We start from the raw sequence: 13579 nt of genomic DNA, 5'->3' as shown, positions 1-13579 counted from the left end.
CCTCAATACCAGAGCCCCACAAGGCTGCGTACTTAGCCCCCTACTCTACTCCCTGTACACACATGACTGCGTGGCAAAATTTGGTTCCAACTCCATCTACAAATTTGCTGACGATATGACCATAGTGGGCCGGATCTCGAATAGCGACGAAAGCGAGTCAGAATACAGGAGGGAAATAGAGAACCTAGTGGAGTGGTGCAGTGACAACAATCTCTCCCTCAATGCCAGCAAAACTAAAGAGCTGATCATTGACTTCAGGAAGCAAAGTACTGTACACACCCCTGTCAGTATCGACGGGGCCGAGGTGGAGATGGTTAACAGTTTCAAATTCCTAGGGGTGCACATCTCCAAAAATCTGTTTGGTCCACCCACGTCGATGCTACAACCAAGAAAGCACAACAGCACCTATACTTCCTCAGGAAACTAAGGAAATTTGGCATGTCCACATTAACCCTTACCAACTTTTACAGATGCACCACAGAAAGCATCCTATCGGGCTGCATCACAGCCTGGTATGGTAACTGCTCGGCCCAGTACCGCAAGAAACTTCAGAGTCGTGAACACCGCCCAGTCCATCACACAAACCTGCCTCCCATCCATTGACTCCATTTACACCTCCCGCTGTCTTGGGAAAGCGGGCAGCATAATCCCACCCAGTTTACTCACTCTTCCAACTTCTTCCATCGGGCAGGAGATACAGAAGTCTGAGAACACGCACGAACAGACTTAAAAAACAGCTTCTTCCCCACTGTCACCAGACTCCTAAATGACCCTCTTATGGACTGACCTCATTAACACTACACCCTGTATGCTTCATCCGATGCTGGTGCTTATGTAGCTACATTGTATACCTTGTGTTGCCTTATTATGTATTTTCTTTTATTCCCTTTTCTTCCCATGTCCTTAATGGTCTGTCGAGCTGCTCGCAGAAAAATACTTTTCACTGCACCTCGACATGTGACAATAAACAAATCCAATCCAATCCTGCCACATTTATTTATGCATGTGGACCCACCCCGCCCAGGACAGTCTTTCCGGAGGTTAATAGACTTTTGGGTGGTCTGCTGCATCCTTGTCGTGGGTCTTGCCATGGCAAGGCCAGAAAATCTTGGCCTATGTTCCATCATCATTCTGGGAAGGTGTTATCCCAATGCAGGACAGAACAATGAGAGATCTTCTCCCTGGCAGCACCATGGGAGGGAGTGACCTTGGGGAATCCTCAACATTAACTTCAAAAGTCTCATAATATCTAGTCAAACACTGGCAAGGAAACCTCCCGCTGATTACCAACTACTGATGTAATATATTTGGATTTTCAAAAAGTGTTCAATAATGTACTGCACAAAAGGCTACTTAATAAGATAAGAGCCCATGGATCGAGGATTGGCAAGCTGATAGAGGACAGAGAGTTGGGGTAATGGGCATTTTCAGAATGGTGACCTATAATAACGAGTGCCACGGGAATCAGTGGCCATAATTATTTACGAGATATTTTTTATTCTACTTTTTCACATTTTCTCCCAAATTTACACCCAACAATAAACAATAGTCAGTAACAAATGTAATGTCAATCCCCATATCAATAACAATGATCCCATCCTCCCACCCAACCCCAGACATTAGCCCGCATGTTAACAAATAAATGACAATCAGGAATCACCCACAGTCACTAACACAGACAGTCCCTCTCCCCGCAACCCCCCCCCCCCCCCCCCCCCCTCATGTTTGATGTGATCCAATTCTCAAAAGTGCATGATGAATAACACCCATGAATTGTAGAACTCCTCCATCCTTCCCCTTTTCAAGTGTCAAGAATTCCAGCAGGTCCTCCCCGCCACGCCAGGACACAGGATGGGGAGGTTGATCTCCACCCTAACAGGATCCATCTTCGGGCGATCAACGAGGGGAAGGCTACAACATCTGCCTCCGAGCCCGTTTCCAACCTCGGCTGATCTGACACCTCGAATATGGCCTTCCAAGGGCCCGGGTCCAGTCACGTGCACCACTTTAGAGGTTACGCTAAACACCTCCTTCCAGTAATCCTCCAACTTTGGACAGGACCAAAACATATGAACACCATTTGCGCTCCTTCCCCCCCCCCCCCCCCCCCCCCCCCGCAATGTTCACACACATCTACCCCCTCAAAGAGCCGGCTCATCCTCGCCCCTGTAAGGTGCGGTCTATACACCACCTTCAGCTGTATCAGCCCCAACCTCGCACACAAGGTGGAGGCGTTCACCTCACACCAGAACCCTTCCTCCATAAACTCGCCCAACTCTTCCTCCCACTATGCCTTGATCCCTTCTAGCGGTGCCTTCTCCTCTGCCAAAATAGCCCCGTAAACCGCCGATACTACCCCCTTCTCCAATCCCCCTGTTGTCAGCACCTCCTCCAGCAATGTGAAAGCCGGCTCTACTGGGAAGCTCTGTATTTCCTTTCTGGCAAAGTCTCGAACCTGCATGTATCTAAACATTTCCCCCTGTTCCAGCCCATACTTCGCTCCCAGCTGCTTCAATCCCGCAAGACGACCCCTAAGAAATAAATTTTTTAGTATGCTAATTCCTTTCTCCTCTCATCTCTGAAAATTTCCATCCCACTTCCCTGGCTCAAATCTATGCTTCCCCCAAATCAGCATATCCCTTGACCCTGCCTCCAACCCGAAGTGCTGTCGAAACTGCCTCCAAATTCTCAACAAAGCTATTACTACCAGACTCCCTGAGTATTTCCCTGGGACCGTTGGGAGTGGTGCTGTTGCTGGGACCTTCAATCCCGACCCCCTCCCAAAGTCTCCTCTATTCTCACCCATTGGGAGTCAACCCCTCTGACCCAGCTCCGTGCCTTCTCCACATTCGCCACCCAGTAATAATACATCAGGTTCGGAAGACCCAAACCTCCTGCCTGCCTTCCTCTCTAGTAGCACCTTTTTAATTCTGGCCACCTTCCCTCCCCCGACTTCAGGAAGCATAGTACCTTTTGTACCCCTGTCAGCATCAACGGAGCCGAGGTAGAGATGGTGAGCAGTTTCAAATTCCTAGGGGTGCACATCACCAAAAATCTATCCTGGTCCACTCATGTCGACGCTATCACCCAAGAAAGCACAACAGCGCCTTTACTTCCTCAGGAAACTAAGGAAATTTGGCATGTCCACATTAACCCTTACCAACTTTTACAGATGCACTATAGAGAGCATCCTCTCGGGCTGCATCACAGCCTGGTATGGCAACTGCTCGGCCCAGGACCGCAAGGAACTTCAGAGAGTCGTGAATACCGCCCAGTCCATCACACGAACCTGCCTCCCATCCATTGATTCCATCTACACCTCCCGCTGCCGGGGGAAAGCAGGCAGCATAATCAAGGATCCCTCCCACCCGGCTTACTCACTTTTCCAACTTCTTCCATCGGGCAGGAGATTCAGAAGTCTGAGAACACGGACGAACAGACTCAAAAACAGCTTCTTCCCCACTGTCACCAGACTCCTAAATGACCCTTTTATGGACTGTCCTCATTAACACTACACCCTGTCTGCTTCATCCGATGCCAATGCTTATGTAGTTACATTGTATATCTTGTGTTGCCCTATTATGTATTCTCATGTATTTTCTTGAATTCTGTTCAATTCCCTTTTCTTCCCATGTACTGAATGATCTGTTGAGCTGCTTGCAGAAAAATACTTTTCACTATACCTCGGTACACGTGACAATAAACAAATCCAATCCAATCCAATCCCCATATAAACACGGTAATCATCCCTTGGCAGGAAAATCGGCAGACATTGAAAAATAAACAGGAATCGCGGCAGCACATTCATTTTAACCACCTGTACCCGATCCGCCAGTGACAGAGGGAGACCATCTCACCTTGCCAGATCAGCTTTCACTGTCCCCACCTGACTAGAAATTTTGTACCTACGGAGCCCCCCCACAATCTCAAGCAACCTGCACCCCCCGGTATCTGAAGTGAGTCCCTGCCTTACGAATGGCAGCCCCCCACCCCTGGCCGAGGCACCACAAAATATTCACTCTTGTCTAGATTTAATTTGTACCCCGAGAAAGACCCAAACACCTGAAGCAGGTCCAGTATTCCCCCTATTGACACACTCGGTTCCGACACGTATAATAACAATTCATTGGCATATAAGGATACCCTATGCTCCTCCCCCGCACTATCCCTTTCCATACCCCCGAACTTCTAAATGCGATGGCCAACAGCTTAATCACGAGTGCAAACAGCAGGGGGGACATGGGACATCCCTGCCTAGTCCCACGGTGGAGAGGAAAGTATTCTGAGCTGATGTTATTTGTGCGGACACTGGCCCTCGGCTCCTTATATAACTTTACCCAGTCCACAAATCTGGGTCCAATTCCAAATCGCTCTAGAACTGCTGTCAAGTACCCCCATCACTCCTCTCGCCTACCTGCCAGTACCTTCGCCAATATCTTTGCGTCCACTTTTAAAAGTGATATGGGCCTATACGACCCACACTCCGTCGGATACTTATCTTTCTTAAGTAACAGGGCAATCGATGCCTGCCCCAAAGTTTGTGGCAACACCCTCTTCCCTATTGCCTCCTCAAACATCGCCACTGTCATAATATACACACAAGTATATGATGATGCATAGACAGACGCTGACTGACACACTGAATGACCAATCAACACACAGAACACAGCAGCCAATCACCAGACAGGCCACGGCCCACTATAAAGCCAGAGGGCACTAGTTTTCACGCTCTCTTGGGATGTAGCCTCTGAGACAGCCAGATCCCGTGATCAGCAACGCGAACATCCACCATGTGCTAGCAGGATAGTCTGGTCAGGTTAGCCTCAGGTCTCCAGTCAACTCAACATAGTGTCAACCCACAGTGCAAGTATGTTTAACAGCTCATAGTTCAATAAAATAGAGTTGTATTCTACAAGTGTTGGTAGCCTGTCTCTCTCACTGCTATGGTAAACGCAGTCCTCGCAGACCCAGCATGCCCAACACATCACCCATCATCATCGATAACAGCTTATTTTTGAATTTTTTACAGTATTCCACCGGAAACCCATCAGTCCCTGCCACCTGCCCTGACTGCATCCTCCCAATCGCATCTTTTATCTCCTGCTCCACTATCGCCCCCTCAATGTAGCCCTGACCCCTCCCCTAACCTCGGGTACTCCAGCCCATCTAGAAATTCCTGCATCTCCCGGCCTCCCCCGGCTCTGGCCTGTACAACCTCTCATAGAATTCCTTAAAATCCTTGTTAATCTCATCTGGAGCTACCACCAATTTCGCTGCCCTGTCCCGCACCTGGACAATTTCCCTTAACGCAGCCACCCTACGGAGCTGAGCCGCCATCATACGCTCCGCCTTCTCTCCATGCTCGTAACTGCCCCCCCCCCTTGCTCGTCTCAGTTGACTTATACCTTCCTGGTAGATAGTCGGTCAAAGCTCGCCTGGAGTTCCTTCCTCTTTTCCAACTGCGCTGGGTCCCTATCTTCTGCATATCTCCTGTCTACGTCCAGCATCTCATCTATTACCCTCTGACGTTCCAACTTCTCCTCTTTGTCTAGCCTAGCCTTGAACGAGATCACCTCACCCCTCACTACTGCCTTTCAAGCCTCCCAGACAACCGCCTTTGACACCTCACTCATGCAGTTAAAACCTACGTATTCCTCGATTATGTTTTCAATTTTGGCACAGAACCCTCAGTCCCCCAACAGTCCCACACTTAACTTCTACCCTGGTCTCTGTACCATATTCACCCAATGTGGAGCATGATCTGATATTGCAATTGGCAAGTACTCCGACCCTTTAACCCCAGCCAGCAACGCCTTCCCCACCATGAAAAAGGTCAATCCTCGAATACACCTTATGGACCGCTGAGAAAAACGGGTACTCCCGCTCCCTTGGGTGCAGAAACCTCCTAGAGTCCATCCCTCACATTTCACCATTAGCCCAGCCAGCGCTCGCCTCGTAGGCCCATCAAAACCTGCTAACCAGGCTCCAATGTCCGCAGCCCTCCTCTCACCTCACCTCCGTTCACTACCCGACTTTAGTTAGCTCGCCGAGGTGGTCCCCCTCCCCCAAAGGCATACTGTCCCCTCCCACCCAGTCCCAGAAGAAAAAGAAAAACAATCTAACCCATGCAATTCAATGAAATAACATATAACTTGCAACAAAAAAAAGAGCAAAAATGCCAATCAAACCAAACAAAAACTTAAACTCTATAACAATGTGAAGTCTAGTAAGTTACAATACAGGTCAGTGAAAAGAAAGTTATAACATTTATACATTTTCCAGCCCAATCACAGTCCACAATCCCTCTTCCAGCTCCACTCCTGACTTCTGTCCCAAGCCTTCTGCCTTCATGAACGCCTCACCCGCCTCCACCATTTCAAAATAAGTCTTTGACATTGTATGCCACCCTCAGCTTTGCCGGGTATACCATACCAAATCGCACCCCCTTGTATAGTGCCACCTTCACTCAGCTGAATGCCGTTCTTTGCCAACTCCACCGTAAAGTCCTGGTAAATCCAAACTCTAGCATCATCCCACTGCACCTCGCGCTTCTGCTTTGCCCAGTTTAACACCTTCTCCTTCATGCAGTACTTATGGAAGCAGATAATTACTGCTCTTGGCGGCTCGTTTACTTTGGTTTTAGCCTTAACGACCGATGAGCTCGGTCCAGTTCATACCGGGAGGGGTCTTCACCCTTCCCCATCAACTCTGCCAGCCTCTTAGCAAAGCACTCAGCTGGCCTTGAGCCCTCTGCCCCTTCAGGCAAGCCCATAATTCTCAGATTTTGCCGAGTCGAGCGGTTCTCCAAATCCTCTGTTGACCTCCACCACCCTCTGTAGTTCGTCTCCCATCGAGGTGAGCTGGACGCTGTGCTGCAACATGGCCTCCTCCACTTCCTTCATCTTTTCACCCTGTTCTCTCACCTCGACCGATGTCTTTACCACATCCACCCTGACCGGGGCGATTGCCTCCTCCACCAATGATCTCAGTACGACCGCCATCTCCTTCCTCAATGCCTCCATGTGCCTCGCAAACTGCTTCTCCAGCTGCACAGCCATCACCTCGGTCATCCTTTCCACTGTCAGCTCCAGCACTTTTACTGGTCTTTTCCTTTGGCGGCGAACCCAAGTTTCCTCCCTTCTTCACAGCTGTTTTTGGCATCCCTTAACCTCTTATTATTTTTCTCCTACTTTCTTCAATCTCGAGATAAATAAATAATAAAATAAATTTTAAAAATAAAAAATTAAATAAATAAAAAATTTCTAATAAAAATAATTTTTTTAAAACTTCTTTTTAAATAAAAAAAAATTCAAAATTCTCTTTTCCTGGGACCAGACTTCAAACTTTCATTTTCAGCAGGGGCCACCCGGTGTGCGCTGATCCCCCTCTACATTCGTGCTGGATTCAGGCCTCGCCTCAGGCCATGCTCCTCCCCCACTGCTCACTTCGGGCTCGATGCCCCTGCTCCTCTGGTCACAGGGATCCCTACCGGCTCCAAACCGGCGCCCGCCCTCAGGCCCCGATGGCCGAAGAAATCGCAACCGGCGAAACCATGGGGTAACCCCCGGAAAATGCCGAAATGCCATGGACCGGCGGGAGCCTCTCTCCAGCGCGATCGCTCTGCTCGCACACGCCACAGAAGTCTATTTATAATATATATTAATGAGGGAAGTGAATGCACTATTACCAAGGTTGCCGATGACATAAAAATAATTGGGAAGGCAAGTGGTGAGTCTACAGTGGGACATAGGTATGTTAAGTGAATGGGCAAAATTTTTAAAAATGAAAAAAAAGTGAGTGGGCAAAATCTTGGCAGGTAGAACACAATATAGAAAAATGTCAAGTTATGCACTTTGGTAGGAGGAATAAAGGAGCTGAATATTATGTAAATGGAGAAAGACTGCAGAAAAATGCAGCACAGAGGGATTTGGGGGTCCTCATGCATAAATCACAAAAAACTAGCATGCATGTTCAGCAGGTAATAGGAAAGGCAAATGGAATGTTGGCCTTTATGAAATGAAATGAAATGGCCTTTAGGGAATGAGTATAAAAATAGGGAATTTTGCTAAACCTATTTTTAAAAAAGCACTAGATTAACCGCACTTGGAATACTATGAACAGCTTTGGAATCCTTATTGAAGGAAAGATCTACTGGCATTGGAGGCAGTCCAGAGAAGGTTCACTAGGTTGATCTAGGGGTATGGAGGGATTTTCTTATGAAGAAAGGTTGAGCAAATTGGGCCTGTACTCACTGGAGTTTAGAAGAATGAGATGGGACCTTATTGAAGCACAGACGATTCCCAGAGGGCTTGACAGGATAGATGTTGAGAGGTTGTTTTCCCTTGTTGGAGAGTCTAGGACCAGAGAGCATAATCTAAAGTAACGGGTTGCCCATTTAAGACAGAAAGTAAGAGGAATTTCTTCTCTCCGAAGGTAGTGAATCTGTGGAATTCTTTATCATAGAAGACCACATGAGCTGTGTCATTAAGTACATTGAAGGTTGAGATAGACAGATTTTTATTTAGTAAGGTAATAAAGGGTTATGGGGATAAGGCGGGAATGTGGAGTTGTGGATTATATCAGATCAGTCATTATCTCATTGAATGGTAGAGCAGACTCGATGGGCCGAATAGTCTACTGATCCTACGTCTTTTATGCTCTTGTTGTCTTATGGACCTCTCGTCTAATGAATCAGCACTCCTCCATGTTGAATGTCACTTGGGAGAAGTACTGAGGAAAACAAGGGCAGCACGGTAGCACAGTGGTTAGCAGTTACTTCACAGCTCCAGGGTCCCAGGTTCGATTCCCGGCTTGGGTCACTGTCTGGGCAGAGTCTGCACGTTCTCCCCGTGTCGGCGTGGGTTTCGTCCGGGTGCTCCGGTTTCTTCCCACATTCCAAAGATGTGCAGGTTAGGTGGATTGACTAAGCTGAAATTGTCCCTAGTGTCCAAAAAATGATAGGTGGGGTTACGGGGATGGGGTAGAGGTATGGGCGTAGGTAGGGTGCTCTTTCCAAGTACCGGGACAGACCTGATGGGCCGAATGGCCTCCTTCTGCACTGTAAATTCTATGAAAATGTACTTTGTTTGGATGGGGCACAACAATGTCCAGCAACATGGTCGTCACTACTGACCAAATTAGCTGAGTCCTGAAAGGCATAACTGCCAGGCTGGATCTGCAACAGATGGTGTGAGAACGAACAAGAGGGAAATAATATTACCACATCCTTACCAATCTACCCGTCATTGATGTATCTATCCATGACAGTGTAAGAATTACTGAGACATTGTCCTTTTGGAGACTAAATCCTATTGTGGGCACAACCATCGTGCTAAATGGATAGATTCAGAATTTTTCTTGCAGTTCAAGCCTGGGCATGCATGAGCTACTGTGAACCGTCAGCAGCAGCAGCACAAATGGATTTCACCACAATCTATAACCTCTTGGCCTTACATGTTGTTATGAAAGTGAGGGTTTATAAATGATTATGTTTTGGACTCTCTCTTTAACTCAAAGTAAAATAAAGAGAGTCATGTGATCTGCTACATGTTCTGCCTGACTGCAAGACTATGTGGTTTGGTTTCCATAGAGACCGGTGGCTCAGGTTGTGTGGTATTGAAATGCATGTGCTAAGGTTAATACCTGAAAACGAAGATGTTCTTGTTAATACAGACTTTCTGTCTCAGCGACATTGAGAAGAGACTGAGAAAGAGAAACAGTGACAGACAAAGCTCAGCAGTTGCTGTGATTTGCTAAGCGAAAAGGTTGTTTTCTACGTTAACTACTGGGCAGAATGAGCAAAGAACAATACAGCACATGAATAAGCCCTTCGGCCCTCCAAGCCTGCACCGATCATGATGTCTGTCTAAATTAAAACCTTCTGCATATCCGGGTTCGTAGCCCTCTATTCCCATCCTATTCATATATTTGACATAATGCCTTTTAAAGGTCACTATCGTATCTGCATCCACCATCTCCTGCGGTAGCGAGTTCCAGGCACTGACCACCCTCTGTCCTTCAACCTATGTCCCCTAGAAATTGACTTTTCCACCCTGGGAAAGGGTTCTGCCATTAATTCTATCATTCTCACCTGCATTACCTCATATTTGTCCGGATTAAACTCCATCTGCCATTTCTCTGCCCAAGTCTCCAACCGATCTATATCCTTCTGTATCTTCTGACAATCTGACACCAGGAGGGGCTGGTTTAGCACAGTGGGTTAAACAGCTGGCTTATAATGCAGAACAAGGCCAGCAGCGCGGGTTGAATTCCCGTACTGGCCTCCCCGAACAGGCGCCGGAATGTGGCGACAGTAACTTCATTGAAGCCTACTTCATGTTTCATTTCATTTCCTCATCACTATTCCCAACTCTGCCAATCTTTGTGTTGTCCGCAAACTTGTTAATCAGACCAGCTACTTTTTCCTCCAAATCATTTATATATACTATGAACAAGAAAGGTCCCAACACAGCTCCCTGCAGAACAACATTACGCACAGCCCTCCATTCAGGAAAGCACCCATGCACAGCTATCCTCTGTCTTTTGTGGCTGAGCCAGTTATGTATCCATCTTGCCAGCTCACCTCTGATCCTGTGTGACCTCACCTTCTCTACCAGTCTGCCATGAGGGACCTTGTCAAAGGCTTTACTGATGTCCATGTAAACAACATCCACTGCCCTTTCTTCATCAATCACCTTTGTCACTTCCTCAAAAAACTCAATCAAGTTAGTGAGACATGACCACCCCTACACAAACCATGCTGCCTGTTGCTAATAAGTCCATTTGAAAATCACTTATTGTCACAAGTAGGCTTCAAATGAAGTTACTGTGAAAAGCCCCTAGTCACCACATTCCAACACCTGTTCGGGGAGGCTGGTACGGGTATTTGCTTCCAAATGTGAGTAAATCCTGTTTCTAAGATTCCTCTCCGATAATTTCCCTGCCACTGACGTAAAGCTCACCGGCCTATAATTTTCTGGATTATCCCTGTTAACCTTAAAGGAACAACATTGGCTATTCTCCAGTCACCTGTAGCCAATGAGGATACAAAGATTTCTGTCAAGGTCCCAGCAATTTCGTCCCTTGCTTCCCTCAGTATTCTGGGGTGGATCCCATCAGGCCCTGGGGACATCCATCTTAATGCTTGATAAGACGCCCAACACCTCCTTTTTGATATCGACATGACCCAAACTATCTACACACTCTTCCCTGGACTCATTTCCACTAAGTACTTCTCTTTGGTGAATACTGATGCATAATACTCATTTAATACCTCATCCATTTCCTCTGGCTTCATGCATAGATTCCCTCCAGGATGGTGTCAAAGGAATCTGGGGGAGAAAAAATGGGGGAGGTGGCCGCACCAATCACAGGGGGTGGTGGCGCAGGAGTAGGAGAAGTTTGAAAAGCAGATGGATCAGCAATTTAAGCAAAAAGGAACGAGACTAAAGAGTCGTTCAAAGCCATCATTGAGGAGGTGTTGGGCTTGATACAGGAGCAGATGGGCAAGACAGTCAAAGCTGTGAAGGAGCATGGGGAGATGCTGAAGGGCGTGGCAGAGGCCTTGTTGAGGCATGATCAGCTTGTCTCGTCGGAAGCTGAGATGCTGTCATGGCGGACAGGAATAAGGGCCTGAAGGTCAAAGATGAAGAATTGGAGAACAGGCTGAGGCACCCGAATCTCAGAGTGGTGGGTTTGCCAGAGGGAGCGGAGAGCCCAAGACCAACTGAGTATTTTTCAGAAATGCTCTCTTGATTGGTGGCAAGGGATGAAGCGTTCTCCCCTCCGGAATTGGACAGGGCTCATCGGGCTGTGCGGCAGAAGCCAGGACTGAATGAGCCACCTCGTGCAGTGATCGTCTGATTTTACAGTTACTAGAGGAAGGAGCGGGTCCTGGGCTGGGCCAAGAAGAATTGGCACGTTGATTGGGAAGGGCACATGGTGCACATCTATCAGGACATTGGTACTGAACTGGCAAAGCGGTAGGCAGCCTTCAATAAGGCCTTCATCAAGGATAAAGGATTGGGACTAGTTTGAGGAGTGCTGGTGGGATATGGTATGTGAAAGTCAGGTCGGGGTGGTTGTATATATTGCAATATAGCGTGTTATGTCTTGGTTCTACTTTTTTTTTGAGGTTGTGAGGGGATTTTTTCTGGAGGCCAGGGTCATGGGGGACGGTAAAGCGGGGGGATTGATATGGTAATTGGAGGAAAAGAGAAGTATGGTAAGGATGCTTGGATTTGGACAAGGGATTAACAAGGATGGGCTTGGGGGATGGGGCTGTTGGTCTTTCATGATCATTTTTGGGTGGGACCTGGTTGGGGGGGGGGGACCTTGCTAGCACTAAGAGGTAGGCTCGTGAATGGGTGTGTTGTGGGGGGGGGTAGCAGCTGTGACTTGTTGGGCTAGTTTGGTGAGGCTCGATGAGTCTAGGATGTTTGTTTGGGAGGGGGGGGTTGGTTGAGGCAGCAGGCAGTCTGCTGGTTTGGTGCTGGAGGGAGGAGGTATGGGGGTGTGTGGTGAGGAGCTAACAGTGACCAGGGGATTTTCTTTGTCTCATCTGTTGGGTGGGGCATGCAGCCATCTTAGGTGTGCCTGGGGCTAGGAACTGGTGGTGAATATATGATGCATAATGGTGGTAATGGCTGACTCGAGTGTGAGGGGGGGGGGGGGGGGGGGGGGGGGGGGTTGAGAGGCCCCTGACAAGGTTAGTCACCTAGAATGTGCGAGGCCTGGCAGGTCCAGTAAAGAGGGCGAGAGTTTTTATAAGAGACTGACATGCAGGTATAGGAGCATACTCCGGAAAGCCTGGGTGAGCCAGGAGTTTCACTCAGGCTTTGACAATTGGGCCCGGGGGTTGGCAATCTTAATTAATTTGGTTCCTGGCAGATTGGATTATAGGTGATCAGGGAGAACAGTACGTGATGGTTGCTGGGGCATTAAAGGAGATGTCGCTGGTTCTAGTTAATGTGTATGCCCCAAATTGGGACAATATATCATTTATGAAATGGTTGCTGGCTACAGTACCAGATCTGGACACACACATATTGATTTTAGGGGGTGATTTAAACTGTGTGCTGAACCCGAAGGTGGATCACTCTAGGCCAAAATCGTTGGTCCCGTCTGGGATGGCGAAGGTGTTGTCGGCGTTTATGGAGGAGACAGGGGTGGCATATTTGTGGCGATTTACACACCCTGGGGAGAAGGAGTTCTTGTTTTTTCTTCTTCGGTACACAAGGTGTATTCGAGGATTGATTATTTTATTATGAGTCGGACTCATCTCGCTGGGGTGAAGAATGCTGAGGACTCGGCGGTGTTTATTTCAGACAATACCCCACATTGGGTGGCCCTGATGCTGGAGGTTGGTTGGGAGTGTCGTAGGGGGTGACGGTTAGACGTGGAGTTGCTATCGGAATTGGGGTTCTGTGTGAGGATTTTGAGGGCCATATTGTGAATCATAATGATAATGGGGAGGTCTCTCCCTCGACTTTGTGGGATGTGCTGAAGGTGGTGATCACGGGTGAGATCATAATGTTTAAGGCACATGTCGACGGGGAGACGAGGGAGGAGCGACAGGACT

The sequence above is a fragment of the Scyliorhinus canicula genome, chromosome 3 (genome assembly GCF_902713615.1).
Source record: "Scyliorhinus canicula chromosome 3, sScyCan1.1, whole genome shotgun sequence".
In the NCBI taxonomy this organism is placed as follows: Eukaryota; Metazoa; Chordata; class Chondrichthyes; order Carcharhiniformes; family Scyliorhinidae; genus Scyliorhinus; species Scyliorhinus canicula.
This window is presented reverse-complemented; position numbering follows the sequence as displayed.